This window comes from Pinus tabuliformis, chromosome 2_1 (genome assembly GCF_031772625.1).
Source record: "Pinus tabuliformis cultivar Carrire ecotype Pingquan chromosome 2_1, CPIR1, whole genome shotgun sequence".
Taxonomy (NCBI): Eukaryota; Viridiplantae; Streptophyta; class Pinopsida; order Pinales; family Pinaceae; genus Pinus; species Pinus tabuliformis.
This window is the reverse complement of record NC_142299.1, coordinates 231,853,284-231,872,169: the sequence shown is the minus strand read 5'-3', so window position 1 is coordinate 231,872,169 and position 18,886 is coordinate 231,853,284.

Genomic DNA, 18,886 nt, shown 5'->3' with positions numbered 1-18,886 from the left:
TCCAGGTAGTCATAAGTTCGACACACCACTTCAAACTCAAATAAAAATGTTTCAGGGTCCTCAATCCTTAACCCATGGAAATTTGGGAGGACAGATGGTGATATGTTTTTCATAGTGGCTCGGGAATCCTCATTAACAATGGGAAACCCAAATGAATTATCCCCATCTCTATTTCCTCCTCCAAGGGGACCTCTACCTCCATTATTGTTGTTGTTGTTTCCTCCTCCTCCTCCTCTACCTCTACCTCTACCTCTACCACCTCCTTCTTCCTCTGCCATGATGGTTCTCCTAGGGATTTCAAAATCTTCTGGTTCCTCTACAAAAGGTGAATGCGAAGAGATTTCTCCTTCTTCTTCAGATGATTCCACTTCCTCAATTACAATTGGTCTTTCTTTAGGAGAAAGAGAAGAATCTCTTCCTGGTTCAAATTCAATAGAAGGTGTAGGAGAGTCAACTCTTGGCTCTTGAATTCCAGGAATTCTAGGACTAGGAGTGTCGGTTGGAGATAAGGGAGGTGTCTCTTGTCTATCCCTTGAAGCAGATGGACTTGTAAAAATTGAACTTCGAGCTCTAGCTAAAAACCTTCCCCTAGAATCTCTAGCTCTATGCATGTCATTTTTTTATTATTTTTTCTTCAAGTCAAGTTAATAGTTCTTTTTCTGATCTTCCAGTGCACTCTAGGTGCAAGAAGAGAGCATACTCAAGAAACTACCAAATCAATAACTTTCTCTTTTCTGATCCTCCAGATCACCTTGAAGTGCAAGAGGAGAGCATACTTAGAGAGGTTATCAACTTATTTCCTTGAAATTTTTATGTTTTTTTTTTTCTAAGAATATGGCTACTTAATTTCACTTCCCCGGCAACGGCGCCAAAATGTTTAGTCAATTTAGTGTTTCTAAATTGATGTCATTAATTGTCAACCCGGGGCTCGTAAGCTGATGAAGTGAAGGTGTACTATATGTACTTAAGCAACCTCTTAGATCTTTTTGTCGTTTGGGGGTGTTGTTTGTGGTCAATTTATCTTCCTAAGATGGAATGGAGTTTTTATAAACAGATGAGTGAGTGTGTGTGTAAGGTGATTTCTAGATGAGTGAGTGTGTGTTACAGGTGATTTGTAACTACCTTCTAAACTTGCAAAGAAAAAGCTTGAAAGAAATAAATAACTTGAAATGAACTGAAAGAAAAGAACCACTTTCTAATGGCACTAGACACCATTCATGCTGCTGCAAATAAAAAGGTAAGAAAATCACTTTAAAAACCAATGATAATGTTTATCTCTTCCTAACTCTCTGCTTCCAACATATGGTACTATGTAAAACACGATTAGGAAGTAGTTAGAGATGAGTTTAAAAAGTGATCAAAAATAAGAAAAATCTACTTTAAAGACTAGTTATAATGTTCGACTCTTCCTAACTCTCTGCTTTCAGCACATGGAATTATGTGAAGCACGATTAGAAAGTAGTTAAAGATTAGTCTAAAAAGTACTCAAAGCCAGCTGTAATTTATTAGTAATCTGATCTCTTAAAGATGAATAATTTATGATAAAGAGACCATCCATATGTTAACATACAACCTTGAGAAACTAAACTAGAAATCAGATATGAAAATAGAGTAAAGGCAGCAACTTTGAATCTGTCAACTGAAAATACCATCAGATATAAAGCAAATACACAAAGACAAAAACAATCCCGGGTTAAAAACCTGCAAAAGAACAATACTGATCAGTTTAAAATAAAGGCTGGAAATGAAATGACATAAGATCAAATGGTACACTATCATACATGATGAAAGAAATAAAGATTGCTGAAAGCATGAAAATGAAACCAAACATTATGTACACGGGCTGTCATAGATGGGGGCCCTCCATCCACGCAACCAACTTAAAAGATCAGCTACGAAAAGGTGAACAGAACAGTCTTCTTTTTATAAAACCAGCATGTCAAAATACAGTGAAAAGTGTTGTAGGAACAACCTTCTAAAACAGAGTTTTTATAACAGAATCAACGCAACAATTACAATACTCAAAAAGCTAATCTACAAGCGTTGGCACACGCTTATTTATAAGCACAGAGGCAACTACTCTCTGCGTGAATTAAGCAACTACAGCCTAACCTATTAACTACGCAGCAACACGCAGTCTTAGCTAATTAGCTTGTGCAGCAAACACGTAGGTAACTCCGTGCACTTTTAAGGGAAACGGTCATCATGGGAGACAAATCTATGCTTGGATCTTGTCTTTAGCTGTCCTCGTGGCATGGAGGAGGTGCCAGCTACGGTTCCGTGTCCCAACTGTTCACGGCTCTCATGCCACCGTTTAGAACTTGACCGTTTGACCGAGGGAGTACCTGCGTTGACCAAGGGCATACATGACTGGTTTGGCTCAACCAATAGAATACGATCCATGTGTACATCCAACCCAACATGCCCATGTGGCTCGTTCCTTGAGAAGACACGTGGAGCATATCAAACAACAAAAAGGCTGCGGAATCTCTGAACAACTGCGGAATTGCTGAACAGCTGCGGAATTGCTTGAACACCTGCGGAAACTCTGTTTATATGTCAAAAATCTAAACCAACAGTAAAACATAAGCAAAGTTAACTAATTATGCTTAGAGACATCAAATGTAATGATCTGGGTGGAAAATAGAGCAAAAGAGAGGGATAAGTGAAGAAAAGCTGTAGGTAATGATGGATAATCAAGTGCAAGTTTGAGGCTCTACAATTAATCCAATTGGATGAAACCCGTCATGATGCCGCTTTGGCTAACGAACCCCATAAGAAACGAGTCAAGGCTCAGTTCGACAAAAGTGTCAAACCCCGTGTCTTCTCAGAAGGTGATTTGGTCTTGCTTTATGACCAAGAATCCGATAAATTGGGAGCAGGTAAATTCAAATCCTTATGGATGGGCCCCTATATTGTTAAAAGGGTGTTAGCAAAAGGAGCCTACGAGTTAATGGATTATGACGGAATTCCACTGGCGCAACCCCATAACGGGCTGTACCTCAAGAGTTACTATGCTTAAATAGTAACCTGCATGCTTTTGTTGTATTTTGTTTTCGCTAAAGTATTTGTTCTGGTCGAGTGATCCACCTTTTTCATTTGTTGCAGATGTCGAACCTTCTGGAGACATGTGTTGGATATGCCAACGGAGCGAGTCGTAGTTCGCGGAACCTATCCTCCGCAGCCTGGGCCATTTTTAATCCAATCGACGAGTTAGTAAGTTTCAGAGGTGTGTGTATTGGGCAATCAACGAATAACATCGCTGAGTATAGCGCGTTGATAGAACTACTCTCTGATGCCATCACACGTGGCATATGCCGACTAATTGTCAGGCTAGACTCACAGCTCGTAATACTACAACTCAATGGTATATATTCCGTTCGCAATCCAGCTATTTATCGCATGTTCCTAAGGGTTAAGATTTTGGAAAGACAATTTGATTCAATTCAATATCAACATATTTCCATAAACTTAAACACATTAACCGACTCATTAGCAAATTATGTGTTAGATAGACATTTGCGACATTTATAAAAGAGACACATCATCAATGATTGTACATATGGATCATATAACTCAACCAGAATAAAACTCGAAAATCAAAATATATATAAGCTGTTTATCGTTCATACATAATGTTCTGTAACCAAGACAAAATCGGTCATATGACCCAAAAACTCAAAAGTGCTAGGGGGCACCCTAGCCTAGTGGTGCTCATGATAGCACGTCACGGCCTGTGCAATCATGCGCAAGAGACGAGTCCATCGTCTAGGCACACCAGTAGTATGTCGCTGCAGCTGTAAAGGTAACTCATCAATCCTCACATCGGGAATGCCGAGAGTAAGGCTCTCAACCTGCTCCTGCACAGCTGTAAGGGTCTCAGCATCGTCAAGGTCGCGGAGAATAACTCTCCCAGCAGGCTCCACTGCCGGGGCAGCAACTGGCGGTCTCGGACGAACTGCTGGACGGACAGGACCAACATCTGCATGCATCCAAGAGTATGATTAAAAGTCTTGATAGAATAAAGCACAGAAACATTATGAATAAAAACAGTAAACAGTGATATGGTCAAAGAGTTTACCAATAGCGCCCCACTGTTCGCCATCCGGTAGCACCAAATCCGGATCACCTCGGAAATCCATACCCACATATGGATACTCAAAAAAGACCATCTCCTGGTGCTCGAACCACCTGAAGAAGGCATTAGTAAAAGTAATCTGAGGTTGACCAGCATGCCTAGACATGTGATCGACCCACCTCTGCATGCGTGGCTCGGTCGGAGAAGGCAAGTCGAGTATAATATACTGAGGCTGCATCAGTGGGATTTTCTCCAAGGCGAAGGCAGTCAGAATAGAACCAAATCCAAAGTTCTTCAGCTTCCCGTCCTTCACCTTGGTCAACTGACTTTTCATCTGAACAAGTACTGCATCACACCAGTTGAATACTTTCGGTTGGAGACACTCCAAGGCGTGTTACACATAAGATCTGTTGGCAACATGTAGAGCTGCGCTACCGGCCATCCTACCAATGGTATACAGAATGGACCTGAGAGACCTGTCAGTAATCTCACGGATAACAACCTTGCCGTCTCTGCTCGGCTGGGAACCTTCCCTGCAATACTGGCGGACATAATCTCTCACGGAGTCAGTCCCCCGGGCCGAACCTGACAAAGAAATGGGGGCACCTCGCCTTGATAATCCAGTCAAGAAGTAAATGTCCTCTATGGTCAAGGGGATGGATTTTCCCCTGATCTGGAATACTTGGTTAATGGGATCCCAAGCATCAAGCATATACTGCAGCAAAGTGATCTGTGCTCTCATGCTAGAGATACGGAAAAACTTCAGCAGGCCACAGTTCCGCAGTGCGTTCACCGTGACAGGGTCATGGAGGGCAATCATGTCCTCCTCTTCATGTTCTCGTTCTCACCATGTAAGGGACATTTTGTTCAAAGATCCCTGCAAAACAAACAAGAGAAGGAGCAAGTTCCTGAGTTTGATGAAAAACTGGCGAAAATTCATCAAAAAAAAATTGTGCTAAAAACTCAGTTTTCTGAGCCCAACGCAGGCAGAGAGTGTCCTACCTGTGTTGAAGGTCAGGCTGCCTTAAGGCAGCTTGACATTCAATGCAGGTTTCGAATGGGAAACCTACGCTGAAGTTAGGGCACCCTGGCAAAACCACTTAGGCTCAGAAAAGGTGAAAAACAGGCACAAAACTGAAAAAGGAAACCATGAAAAGAAAGAGCTAGGGTTTAGCTCCTACCTGGTCCAGACGGCGCTGAAAATCGTCCGCAGAATCTCCGGAATCAGCTGGCGAAAATCAAGGGGGAAGAGGCACCTCCAGAGCTCCAACAAACCAAATGCAAATGAAATGGTAAAATGAGAGGTAAAAACACTTTTTAATAGCTTTTTACGTAGTTCAAAGCAAAATATTAGGGTTTTCATCTCATAATTATGTATTTCTAACTAAGTTTGATGCAGCAATTGAAAATACAGTACTATTCTTGGAAAGAGAAAAACTAGTAATGGTAAAAAATCAAAATTTGACCATATAATTGAGCAGTTTTAGCAAGAGTTCATGCTCGTTAAAAAATAAATGCACCTGTGAGCAAGCTTCCCCCCAGAGTTCAAGCTCATCCAGAAAAAATGAACCGGTAAATAACCATTTGAGACCGTAAATTCATCAGCCATAAAAGCCTTGGTCGTGTTTGCACCGTCACCTCCACTTTTCATTTGGCCGATCATTCACCTCCACTTGATTGTTTACCTATTTTGAGGAACAGCTGCGAAGAGTGATTTCACCTAGCCATCCTTGTGACACTGCCGCGATTGGAAAATTCCAACCTGTACCTAGAATCTGCTGCTATCCCTGTTTATCACTCGTTCCTCAAAATACGAGTCTTCTTTGAGCTCTTTTCTTCTGACTCATAAAATATGAAAAGTTTGCCGAGTTTTGGCCTTCCAGCTCGTTAAAATGACCGGAAGAGCTATCCCTCCTCTAGATTTTAATCTTTTTGGACCAGAGGGATTATTGCACAAAAAGATCGAGCTCTTGTCTGGTTCGGCTCGATAAAACTATCGAACATTCATCCCTTCTGTAATGTTTTATACTTTTTCGGACTTGAGGGATTAGATGACGAAAAAGGACCTTTGGAGTTAACTTTACGTACCTTTTCAGACTCTCTAAAAATGAAAAGGACCGAGTTGTCTTTGTCGCTAGACTCGTTAAAATGCATTAAATAGCGACAAACTTGTCTTTAGACGAGAACGAGTTTCCCTATCGCTAGGCTCGTTAAAACATAGCGATGGGCTTGCCCGAAGGGCAGGTTATAGAACAAGCATATGTTATCCTCCTCAAGCCTGACAAAAATAAAGAGGTACTGGTCAGAAGTGACTGGGGAAAAATTGGGAGAACCTCAAAGCTTTAATGGTAGCAAGTCGCTCTTGAACATGACACTTTTCCTCCGTACCACATCGGGTTGGGTTGTTTCATTCACCGGTCTCATCACCATGGTCTCGCCAAACCATCCACATTTGGGGTAATGCTACCAATCCATCGCATCAGTGTCGTTATATGTTCAAGAGATGTTGTTCAGAAAGAGTCAACCGTGTCCCATCCACTACCATACATCATCTTTCATCCTTTCATGACTGCCACCCTGAATCATATTTCACAGATCGTTTTCACCTTCATCACAATCATTAGCTCTGTTCCGTGTCACTGATGTGGGATTCATTAAGGCCCTCCTTTGACGGATCGCTTCTTGTCGACTTCACCTCATTATCCAAGAAGTTGATCTAGGAACAACCCCCTCAGTACTTTGAAGCTTGCATGCCTCAATGGCAAGTTTCTCACTTCCGGCGCCAGGTATACATCAATGACCTTCGACCAAAAGATTTTACGTGGTGTTCAACGCCAAGTCCTTTATTCACACCACGTGGATTGTACTGCCGTACCTTGAGGGTCATCATCATTATCGGTGATTCCTCTCGCGCTTGTTAACAGTTTACATCATTGACTGGTAATCAAGCGATGTCTTTCCATATTCGACTCCAAGAAATTCTCACATGGATCGACTTGTACTTAGAGTGAAGATCGGACGAGTTTGAAGACCCGGATCTAGTTTCATCCATCCGGGCTGCGATATATATTCAGGAAATAAAGACATTGACATGTGCAGCAGATGATCATCCTACTCAAAGGATGATAATTTCAACAGAGAATTATCAGTCTACCATCAGATGATTGTCTGTTCTATGTACAGAAAAATGTATTTATAAAGCTGAGCATGGGAATGCCCGCCTCAGCTGGATCATGAAAGCAGTATGAAAAATAATGTATTGTATTGTATCTTATTACAGGTCATCTCTCAGCGATTGAATGAACTTCAGATCCTCCTGATAAAGCATTTCACCCGATAAACGACCTCATACTTTAGGGGGCAACTGTTATAGACATTTTTGTGCCTTACAGCATGAAGCATGAAATGTCCATAATCTAAGGGATCCAAAGTCCCTAAACATGTTGTTCCTACCCCTAGAGGAACAAGGCCAGCAAACCACAACACTTAATAAAAGTTCTCCACCTGAAAACACTCAAAAACAAGGCAATTCTGGATCATGTCAACTGCTCCACTGAGCATCTGCGCTGAATGTCAACTGCTCCACTGTCTACCTGCGTTGAATGTCAACTGCAAAGAAGGCTACCTGCGCTAGGCGAGTTTGGATATGTGGCACAGTCATTCCTCAAGGTGTCAATGCCTAGGAAGCTTCCAAAATGACACTTGGATCAGGGAATTCGACTGGTGATGAGTAAGAGGTTCTAGATCTCCAAGTGGAAGCAAGAACCTCCAAGTGGACTCAAGAACTGAAGAAGAACTGGAGTGGGAGAGGACACTAGTCACATCTCAGGCTGACTCATCCTCTCTCCAAACTCCTATATATGGATCTCTCTCCCATGAGATCCAGGGGCTGGAATCTTGTGAATGTAAAGAATTGTTGTTGGTTTGAGTTTAGAACTATTGGGTGATTTGCTTTGAAGGAGGTGAAGAGGAGATTTCTTTCTGCTGGGAAGGTGATGCTGGATTGGGCCTCTTATGGTTGTATCACTTCCTGAACCTTACTTCCTCCATTAATAAAGCATTTGAGGTTCTTCTATATGCATGTGTCTCAATGGTGTATTGTTATACTTGTGTATTTGATTTATTCTAATCCTTGAATCAATTATGAATGTATGCTTCTTGTAGTTTCCCTCTCTTTCCATTTTGCAGGATCTTGGTGTAGCTGGGCCAGTGAAAGAGCAAGGAGCTGGGGGCAAGCAGCAAGGAGAGAAGATTGGATCAATCATTAGCGAAAGACATCGGTTAGTGGATCTCTTTCTCCCCTCTTTTACATCTCATAAAGAAGTAATCTTAGATAGCTTTGCTTTGATTGTTGCTAAGGAACTATCACCCTTAGAGTGGGATAGGGTCATTCTGTATTGGATACTTTTCCCAACAACACTAAGGAAGCAAACAATTGGAATAGAAAAAGGTTGAAACAAAATATCATTGATAGGATAAGGCATAATGTACTCTATCTGTCCATAACAAAATTTAGACTTATGAAAATTTTTCTGCTTTGGAAGTTAAAATTCAATAGAAAAGCAAAGATAACTGGTTCTTCCCAGTGAATCGCCATTGTTGTGGCCACCAACAACCCCCCTCTTTGTTTGGTATTAGAAATAACACCAATCAAATGGGGACCCTTAATAAAAAATCCAAAAAACATTTTATGAAAATTTTTGTATTTAACTCCCTAAAACTGTATCGCATCGCGAGAAGAGAATGAAACGTTTTCCTATGAGCATAATAAGCTGCGAAGAAGCGACGCGAAATTCATCGCATCGCATACATTATGAAGCGCTCTTAAATGAAAAAACTTAAGGAATCTCCGATGGCCGATATGCGACGTCGCATATCGCAACATCGTGTAAGCAACACACAATGATTGAATGACTAAGCGCGATCTGCGATGCTGCGATCTGCGATAAATGCAATCTGCGATAAATGCGATCATGAATTTCTGCGATGACACATCTTGACGACGCGATCTGCGATGCTGCGATGTGAGTCGCAGAAATCACCCATCGCAAAATTTCCTCGGCGCAGTATTCAAGGAAAGTTGTCCGTAGACCAAAATTGGGCGCGCGCCTTAAAAGAAATTAATGATTGTACGCCAAAGTATTCAAGAAGGACAGTTTTGTGTTTTTCGAAGAGTCAGTTCGTTATGGGTGTCATGATTATGCATTCATAAGAGCTTAAAGCTTTCATGTCAATCTTTATTATCATTACTCTTTTCCTTTGCGTAAACTGTAAGACAGGAAATAACATAAAGCAATGTGCAGGAAACATCTAAGGAAAATGGGAAAGCATCAATGCTCGGAGAACAGAGAAGAGATGCCTTCACAAACTGATGCCGCATGCAACAGGACCACAGATTCCAGAGTATCACTCAACAGATGCTGATGTCAATAGGCCATCCAAAACTCAGAGTCAAAGGCGCACAAAAGCAGCATGTTTACAAAAGATCCTGAAGCTTATGCCTGGTAAAGCAAAAAGAAAAAGGCGCTAAAGAAGGAAAACGCACCAGAAAAGCCCGGAACAAAGAACGGAGGCAGTTTTCGATGCAGAAAATTGTTCAGAGAGAAAAGTCCCTAACCTTTTCAGTCATTCGCAAGGCTGGAAACCGAAATAGCAAAAGCAGAATCAGTTTGAGAGAAATTTGGGTTATTACCAAGTATACACGCAGTGGATACACCCAGCCAGAGGAAGATTCTCGAAAATATCTTCTAGTTTACCACAAAGTGGTGCCAGTGCTTGTTATTTCTATTTTCATAGCTCAAACGAAAGAAGAAGGTGACCAACCAACTCTTCCCAGGCGAATGTTGCATGCTTGCAGCACTAAGGAGCAAATACATAAATGGTTAGGAATTAGATTCAATTTTTAGAAATAGTTTTGCTTTAGCAGAAGGGCGGTCATTTAAAACCGTATCCTAAATTTATGTAATTAAGTTAATTAGTTAGCAGTATTTAAACCCTTCTCAGGCATTAGGAGAAGGGTCCAGAAATTTGTCAAAAAACTTGTCCTCAGAACATGCACTTTTGCACCCTCGGAGGGGGTTTTGATGAATGGATGGATCAAGGTTTATTAATGTTTGCATTTGATATCTGCTACTGATGTTGCACTTCTGTACTCTTAGTAGATGTTAGAGCAAGGAGAGATAAATCATTGTTGCTTGAAGCTTATGAGTGGAACCAGTCATAAATGGTACTTTTATCTCTTGACCATTTCTGCTTATATTCTTAAAGTGATATACAGTTTTCAGTTGTTTATATGTTACTGCATGAATGTGTGAGTTACCATTTGGCACTTTTGTACGGTGGAGTCATTTATTTGTGTTTGATATATGAATAACTTATTATGCGATATGCTGTTCACAACTGTTTTGCTTAACTTTTTATGCAAATTGGTTTATCTTAATTGATTTCTATTCTTATGATAGCTGAATGATCTTTATTACCAGTTATTGTTCGAAATCTCTTTAGATCGCATAATAGAAGAAATACACCTCGGGTTAGCGTAGATTAGATGTGTTGTTTCTCATTAGATTACAATAGCATAGAGTTAGTTTATAAGTTTGAATTAAATTAGCTTTAAGTACTCTTAGATCAACATCATCCAACTCTACACACACACACACCCCTAGATTGGGAAACTGGTCCCATTATCCCCAGTCGGACCCGCTATACCAAACGGATAAGGAGCTGCCAACCAAGGTCCGGACCGGGTGGGTATCCCCCTTGTTGTCGACCCGATTTTCGGGGCTTCAACACCGTACCAATCATACCATCAGTGGCATGAGATCCCGAAGGAGATGCAGCGATTTGATTTTGCTTGGGAAGATCGGGGATTTTCTCGTGTAACGTACCTGACTAAGTATAGACCAAGTCAAGGTACTGTGCTTGAGCAATTACTTGTCCCTCAGTAACAACTCCGGCTTTAGCTACATCTTCAGTGATCTTTGGCAACAAATATTTTACGAACCATTCAGCCAAAATCTGATCCGGAATAAAAAACTTCACTAAACGCCGTCGACGTCTCCACTTATGAATATGATCTGAAATGTAAGTGGACGTCGATTGCTTTAAAAAAGTTAACAATTCCGTGCCATTGTCATATCGGACTGGCAACTGAAAATGAGTTAAAAATGAGGTAGCTAACTGACTAAAATTATAAAAAGTGCCTCGCGGTAACTCAATGTACCACTTGGCCGCAAGACCAATTAGAGTGCGCTGGAAAAGACTTAGATGGATTGAATCATCTGAAATGGAGTTAGACGCACACCAGAGGTGATAAGTCATCACATGGTTCAACGGGTCCTGTCCCGATTTGACTTCGAACTTAGGAATATCACTAGGCAACTTATTCGGCATTGGCGGCCAAAACGGAAGATAATTAATGGGATCGTTCGTTAGGCGCGACAAGTCAGGCAAGTCTAAAGTTGCAATAAATGGTAACTGATGATTAGAGTCCCTAAAACTCTGGGTCATGAGACTAGCCCTAGGAGGAGGATATCCAGGATAACTAGGAATTGGAATTGCATTTGGGATATTGTATCCTCCCGGAAAACCAGGATTAACCGGACCGTACTGGGGTTGCTGAGGTTGTTGATATGTGTACCCAGGGTACGGTTGATACTGATAGACTGGCTACTGCACAACAGGACCGAATTGTTACTGTCCCTGGTACGATTGATAAGTAAATTGTGGTTGACTTGTGACAACCATACTTGAACCAGGTTGTCCTACAGGCATCTAAACTGAAGTTTGAATCGTGGATCCAGACGGTGGTAAAGATGTCTGAGGAGTAAATATAGGAACAGTAGAAACCGGAGCTGTCAATACTCCAGATGTAGGTGGGGTAGATTGAACAGATGTTACGGCAGTTGCAGCAGTCGTTTGAGGCGGAGTACGAGGCGTACTAGGCCCAGGCCGAGAAACTACCGAAGGTACAGAAGATTGAATATTAGACTGGACTGGTTGCTGGGGTGTACCAGAAACTAAGGGTTGTCCAATTTGAGATGACAACTGTACATTTGGCTGCAACACCTGTTGAGTTTGCGATGGATCCCACACTATATTCATTCCGGGGTACAGACCCATAACAGGTTGAGAATATTGAGGACCATAACCGGGTTGAGGGTAAGATTGATAATTCAAAGGTACATTTCCCATTCCTTGAACATATGATTGACCGGAGGGTGGTTGGAAACCTTGGTTCGAGTACTGACCTTGGGGTTGATACCCTTGAGGCATGTACTGATACTAGGGTTGACCTTGAGGTATAAATTGATACTGGGGTTGACCTTGGGGTACATATTGAGTCTAGGGTTTGACCTTGAGGAAGGTACCATCCCGTAGGTATGTACTGTCCTTGAGGTTTCCCTCCAGATGCAAATTGGGTACCTTGAGGTTGCCCCCCAGGCGATAATTGAGGCTGCCCCCCAGGCGGTAACTGGCCACCTTGAGGTTGAGGATTGGGAATAGAACCTGACATCATGAGAATATCTTCTACGCTCAACGACTTAGTACCATTGCTTCCAGTTAATAACCCTTGCTCAATGGGTTGAGGAGACGCTCCTGAAAAAGCACCAGAAAGTGACTGATACCTAGAGGGAACAGAAGGACCGCCATACAAAAAGGATTCAGGCGATTGAGTAAACATGGACGACTGTCTTGACATATTTAACAGAGGATAATAACCTCTAGGTGTTGGGTGATAAGGAACACAAGGTGGTGAAAAACTTAACCTTGGGTTTTCTAAGAAATTAGTCAAAGAAAGATACCAAGTACTGCTCCTAGGTGGACTGTAAAAGATTGATTCATGCTCCCTTAGCTCAATAACAGGTTGATTTTCAGGGATAGGGATGCCTACTTCTTCTTCCGGAGTAGCAAGTTCTTCAATAGCTATAAGTCCAGAAGGAAGATCTTGGGTGATTACTCTTTCTACCCTAGGTGAACCAGGACCACTAGAAGCTGGAGAGGCAAACCTCGATGTTAGAGTAGCAGCAAATTCACTTTCAGGTTCAGATATTTCAGGTTCCTCACCTATATCACTAGTAGATGAAAAGCTACCAGTAACTTCGGATACAGACACTGATCGTGGATAATAATCTGCTACTAAAGCTTGAAAATCAGGATGTACCACCAAAGAAGACTCTCCTTCTTCAGGTGACCCAACTCTACTGTCTCTAGGAGTTACGAGGACTTTCAAACCTTCAAGCTGGCTCGGTGAAACTCAGGAGGTTGGCCCCGAAGTCTACGGGACTTCCTCGGTAATTCAGCCACGGTTAAAAAACTTTTAACTACTTCACACGCAAACAAAGTAAAATCTCAATGAAAACCACCTAAAGCCTCTAAAGAACCAAACAAATTTGAATCACACGCCTAAAGAATCTAGGAGATCAAACACACACAAACAGTAATTTTCCGTACTGAAAACACTAGTTGGTGATGAAATCCAACGTCGCAGAGTTCAATACAAAAATGGCGGTTGGAACAGTTACCCCGACAACCTGCTTAATGAATAGATTGGCACAAGTTCCTCCACTTAACCATCTCGAGTGAAGAGAACCCCCCAGAAAATCCAAGTGAGTCTAGCCGACGTCTGTTCCAGGTACAGTGGGATCTTCCCACGACTGTCACCTTAGGAAGAATCCTAAATAATATGGCCACTAAGGTTGCCAACTGAAACAAATATACCTGGGGGAACAGTCTACGATCCGATACGCACGCAAGGGAAAAGTAGCAAGCTCAATCCCCTTGAAGGCTCCTTGACATAATCCAAGGTTTACCAACAAGTGACCCTAGGCTCCTCGACAATGGTTAATCCGAGGTTTACCGTTTTTAATACGTGAATATTTGGCGTCGTTCCCAATGAGGAAGGATTGATTCCCACACTGGTTCGGACACGATCTCGTGCTTCTCCTTTAAGAGGAGCTTTCCCAGAGCATAAATGCAACAATTTGATTTCTTCCCTACCACAAGATACAACTACTTGTTTGTTTTTACTATCTTGGAGAGTTAATTACTCTCCTACTCCAAGACACTAGCCTAAGCTAAGTTGGTGTATCAGAGCCCTAGAAATAAAAATGTTGGTAGATGAATTTTACTTTAAGCGTTATTTTTATTGGTCTTTGTTTAAGTAAAAAGGTGCGGAGATGGAACTCGTGGTATGAAGACCCGACTCAAAATCACTAAAAATGCACCTAAGATGATTTAAACAATCTTTTCTCTTCAATGAACTTCTAGCTAGGAAAGAGTTTGAGAATGCAAAATACTTTGTAAACACAAATCTTTCTTAACACACAAATTAAAAGAAGAGCTTTTGTCCTTTCAAATGCACTCAAAATGAGACAACTAGTTATTTCACAAAAATTTCCCTTTTCTTTTCAAAGCAGTCAACCACTACAAAAAACAAACTTTTTCTAGGAGATATTTTTTTTTATTTTTTATAAAACACTCAAAACTATGCAAACAACTAACTTTGAGATCTATAAACTATAAAAACCTATTTGAAGTCAAAGCCTACAAGATGTATTTTTAAGGATGTTTTACTTAGCTAGATGTAAGCTAAGGACCAATTTATGCAGAATCACAAATCAGTCAAAAAACAACCAATTTTGCTTCTTCTTTTTTTTAAATGAAAATCCAAACTTTTAAACACAAGCTTTTCGAAGCTTTGTAAAGAGAAAACACAAAGCGGATTCCTCAACAAGGGTAGATTTCATAAATGGTCAGACTCATAAGAAGGTTGGTAGACACCAAGGTGATCTGAGGTCCCTACAACTTCTAAGCTCAGAGCTACTACAAGACCAAAATGAAAAACAAACCCAACAAGCAAAACTCCTAGGAATTTCACCTAAAACCCTAACACTAATGAAATCAACCTAAGGAAAGCTTCTGACAGGTTATATGCAGGTCTGGGAAGTAGACAATAACTTCTAAACAAAAACTAAGCTGACTAACAGAGGAAATCTTAGGTTTTTCAAAATTTTGACAGGGTCCGCAGGCCCAAAGTTAACACAGGGGCAGTCCCGCTCTGTGCTAAAAGCAAAAGCGCAGATAAGTACGCACTGTGTTAAAAGGCTAGGGTGCGGTCCTCTCCCAAAGCTATGAAAAACGAAAAATAATCCTGGATCTACAAACTCTACCCAATTCCACACACAACAAGCCAAAAATATAAACAAAAACACAGTTTCTCAGGTCAAAGTGAAAACAAGGAAAAAATCGAGTCCCCAGTATGGTCGCCATTTTGTCACATGGAATAAGTCGATCTTGCGGACAAGATAGACCTTCCTAGGATCTAAAGAAGACCTAATGACAAGCAAACCAATCACACACTATCTTTCTCTAAATATGCTTTTGTAAACAAAGGCAAACAAGTGTTTTAGGCCTACCTTAGGTCCAACGCAAGTTTGTTGAAGCCCTCACTCCTTCGATCCAAATGAGCTCCCTTGTCACGAATCTGCAAACACAAACAAGCAAACAAATTAAATAGCACCTGAAAAGCCAATATCATAAAACATATTTAACATGAAAGTCAAGGAATTCATGAAACAAATTACATGAGACACTTGTTGAGAAAAATGAGTTTGATTGTATTAATCCAAATAAAGAAGAACTTTACAACCTGTGCCTTGACGCTGTACAAGCTCCTCCCAGGGTCCAGCAAGAAGTCTCCTCTACTTTGACAAGTTTCACTCTCTTCCCAATGAAGCCAAAAAGGTATGTGATCTCTCCTCTTAAGCTCAACTAGGAAGTCTTAATTTCACCAGCATTTACCCTAAAAAATGTTCAGCTTCTAACCTCCCCAGTAACCAGCCCGATGCCTGAATTTATAGTGCAATGGAGGGAAGTTACTAGGTCCTCCTTCAAAGGGATAAAGCCCTCCTTCAAAGGGATAGCTCCTCTCATCAAGGGATTAGCTCCTTCTCTTTTGGGATGCATGAACCACCTAAGAGCGGCAAATCCACGTCAAAATTCCTTCTAGAATCATCTAGAATTAACCCAAAGTGAGTTTTTTAGAATAAACTTGCGCCTTTTTGACTTTCACAGGGGTCCACACCCACACCTTTAGGGATAGAGCGGGCAGGTCCGCAGTTTTTGTAAACAGAAGGTGCGGGACCGCAGGTAACAGTGAGAGAAAGTGCGGAACCAGAGTTTCATTGATTTTCAATGTCTTTCTCTTATTTTCAAAGCTTGACTTGAAGAGCTGAGGTCTGAGACTTGCTTAGGAGGATAGTACAAGTGATGATAGACCCATATTGACTGCAAATAATCATGGTGACAATATTTTTGTGTAACACAATGTTGAATATCTATCATCACATAAAATGAATTTACATTCTATGGAAAAAATTGGCAATTCTTTAATATAAATATTTATAGGGAAATCTTTGAACATTAATGATGATTTGGAACAATCCCAAAAGAAAGAATTGATAAAGATGTTACAAGAGAATTCCTCTACTTATGCACAAGAATACACTGATATGAAAGGAATTGATCTTAACGCTTGTATACATCATATCTATATTGAATAAAATGATAGGGGAGTTTGACAACCCCAAAAGAAGATGAATCCAAAATTAAGGGAAATTGTTAAAGAATAGTTACAAAAACTGTTGAATGTGAAGTTCATTTACCCAATATCAGATAGTTAATGATTATCACCATTAGTGAATGTTCTAAAGACAAATGGAAAATGGAGAGTATGCATTGATTACAGGGAATTGAATAAAGCTACCTTGAAAGACCATTTTCCGCCTCCCTTTATAGATTAAGTCCTTAATACATTGACAGGGAAAAGGTATTTTTCATTCTTGGTTGGTTTTATTGGATATAACCAAATCCAAGTAGCTCCGGAAGATCAAGACAAAACAAATTTTACTTGTCCATGGGGAACCTATGCTTATTGGGTACTTCCTTTTGGATTATGTAATGCACCTGAAACATTCCAAAGGGAAGTTCTAGGATTTTGTTTCTAATCTAATTCATGATTGTGTGGAAGTTTCCATGGATGATTTTACTGTCTATGCTAATTCTTTTGAGGAAACTCTTGAAAATTTAGAAAAATTTCTCATTAGATGTAAGAAACAAATCTCTCATTAAGCCATAATTTTATTTTATGATCAATGAGGGAATTGTCTTAGGCCACCACATTTCAGGAGATGGAATTAAGGTGGATGCATCTAAAGTAGAAGTTGTTTCCAAATTATCAGTTCTTGTTTGTCAAAGAGATGTTAGAAGTTTTCTTGGTTTTACTGGTTATTATAGAAGATTCATAAAAAACTTCAAAAAGATAGCCTCTCCACTTTTCAAATTACTTAGAAAAGACTGTGAATTCATTTGGAATTCTGATTGCCAAAAAGCTTTTGAAAAATTGAAAGAAAATATTTCTGAAGCACCCATCTTAAGAGGACCAAATTGGAGTCTTCATTTTCATATTTCAATTGATGCTTCAAATACAAATTTAGGAGTTGTATTGGGACAAAATGATTTGACTCCTTATGCAATTTATTACACAAGTAAAAATTCGACTCCTACAGAGTTAAATTACACTATAAGAGAAAATGAATTTTTAGTTGTTGTACATGCCATTAATAAGTTTTGACATTATATCATTGGTTATGAAACTTTTGTTCACAAATATTACTCTGCAATTATATATTTAATGAATAAATCAATTACTAAAGGAAGAGTTACAATATGGTTATTGTTATTACAAGAATTCAATATTACTAATTTGGATAAGCCTGGAAAGGAGAATACAGTTGCTGGTTTTCTATCTAGAATCCAAAATGATAATAAGGATGTTCCTATCAAAAATCATTTTCCTTATGAATATATTTTTTTGGTATCTATTAAATCTCCTTGGTTTGCAAATATTGTTAATTATTTGGCCACAAGAATGTTACCTTCATACTTGTCTTCCTGAGAGAAAAGGAAATTTATTCAAACTAGTGCATTTTATTCATGGATAAATGGAGAATTGTACAAAACAATGTCTGATCTAATCATTCGAAGATGTGTCAGAGAAGATGAAGTAGCAGAAATATTAAAGGATTGTCATGATGAACCATGTGGAGGAAACTTTGCTGATAAAAGGCCTACCTATAAAATCCTTCTCCTAGGATATTATTTCCCTGCTCTTTATAAAGATACCAAAGAATATGCTAAGAGACGTGATAGTTTCGAGAGAATGGGAAATCATGTTCCTTCATATGAGATGCCTCTACAACCTCAGGTACTTATTGAACCCTTTGAAAGTTGTCTCTAGATTTTGTTGGACCAATCAATCCACCATAAAGGAAAAAAAGGTACATTCTTGTTTGTATAGATTATGTCACAAAATTAGTAGAAGCTAAAGAACTTCCTTTTGCTACTAAAAATATTGTAGTTTCATTTCCTTTTGACGATATTTTCACTTGTTTTGGTGTCCCAAGGGAAATTGTGATAGATCAAGGTACTCAATTTACATCCAAGTTAGTGCAAAAGATAATGGAGGAATACAAGATCAAACATTAGAAGTCCACTCCATATCATCCACAAGAAAACAAACAAGTTGAAGCTACTAATAAAGTACTTGAAGCAATTCTTACCAAGACTATACATTTTCATAGAAGGGATTGGGCAGAAAAGCTTCCAGAAGCTTTATGGGCATATTGTACCACATGGAGAAACACAATGGGACATACTCCTTATGAACTTGTTTATGGGAAGCAAGTCTTGTTTCCTATTGAGTTCCAAATAAAGACCTTCAAAACAATAGTCAAATGGGTCTTGATG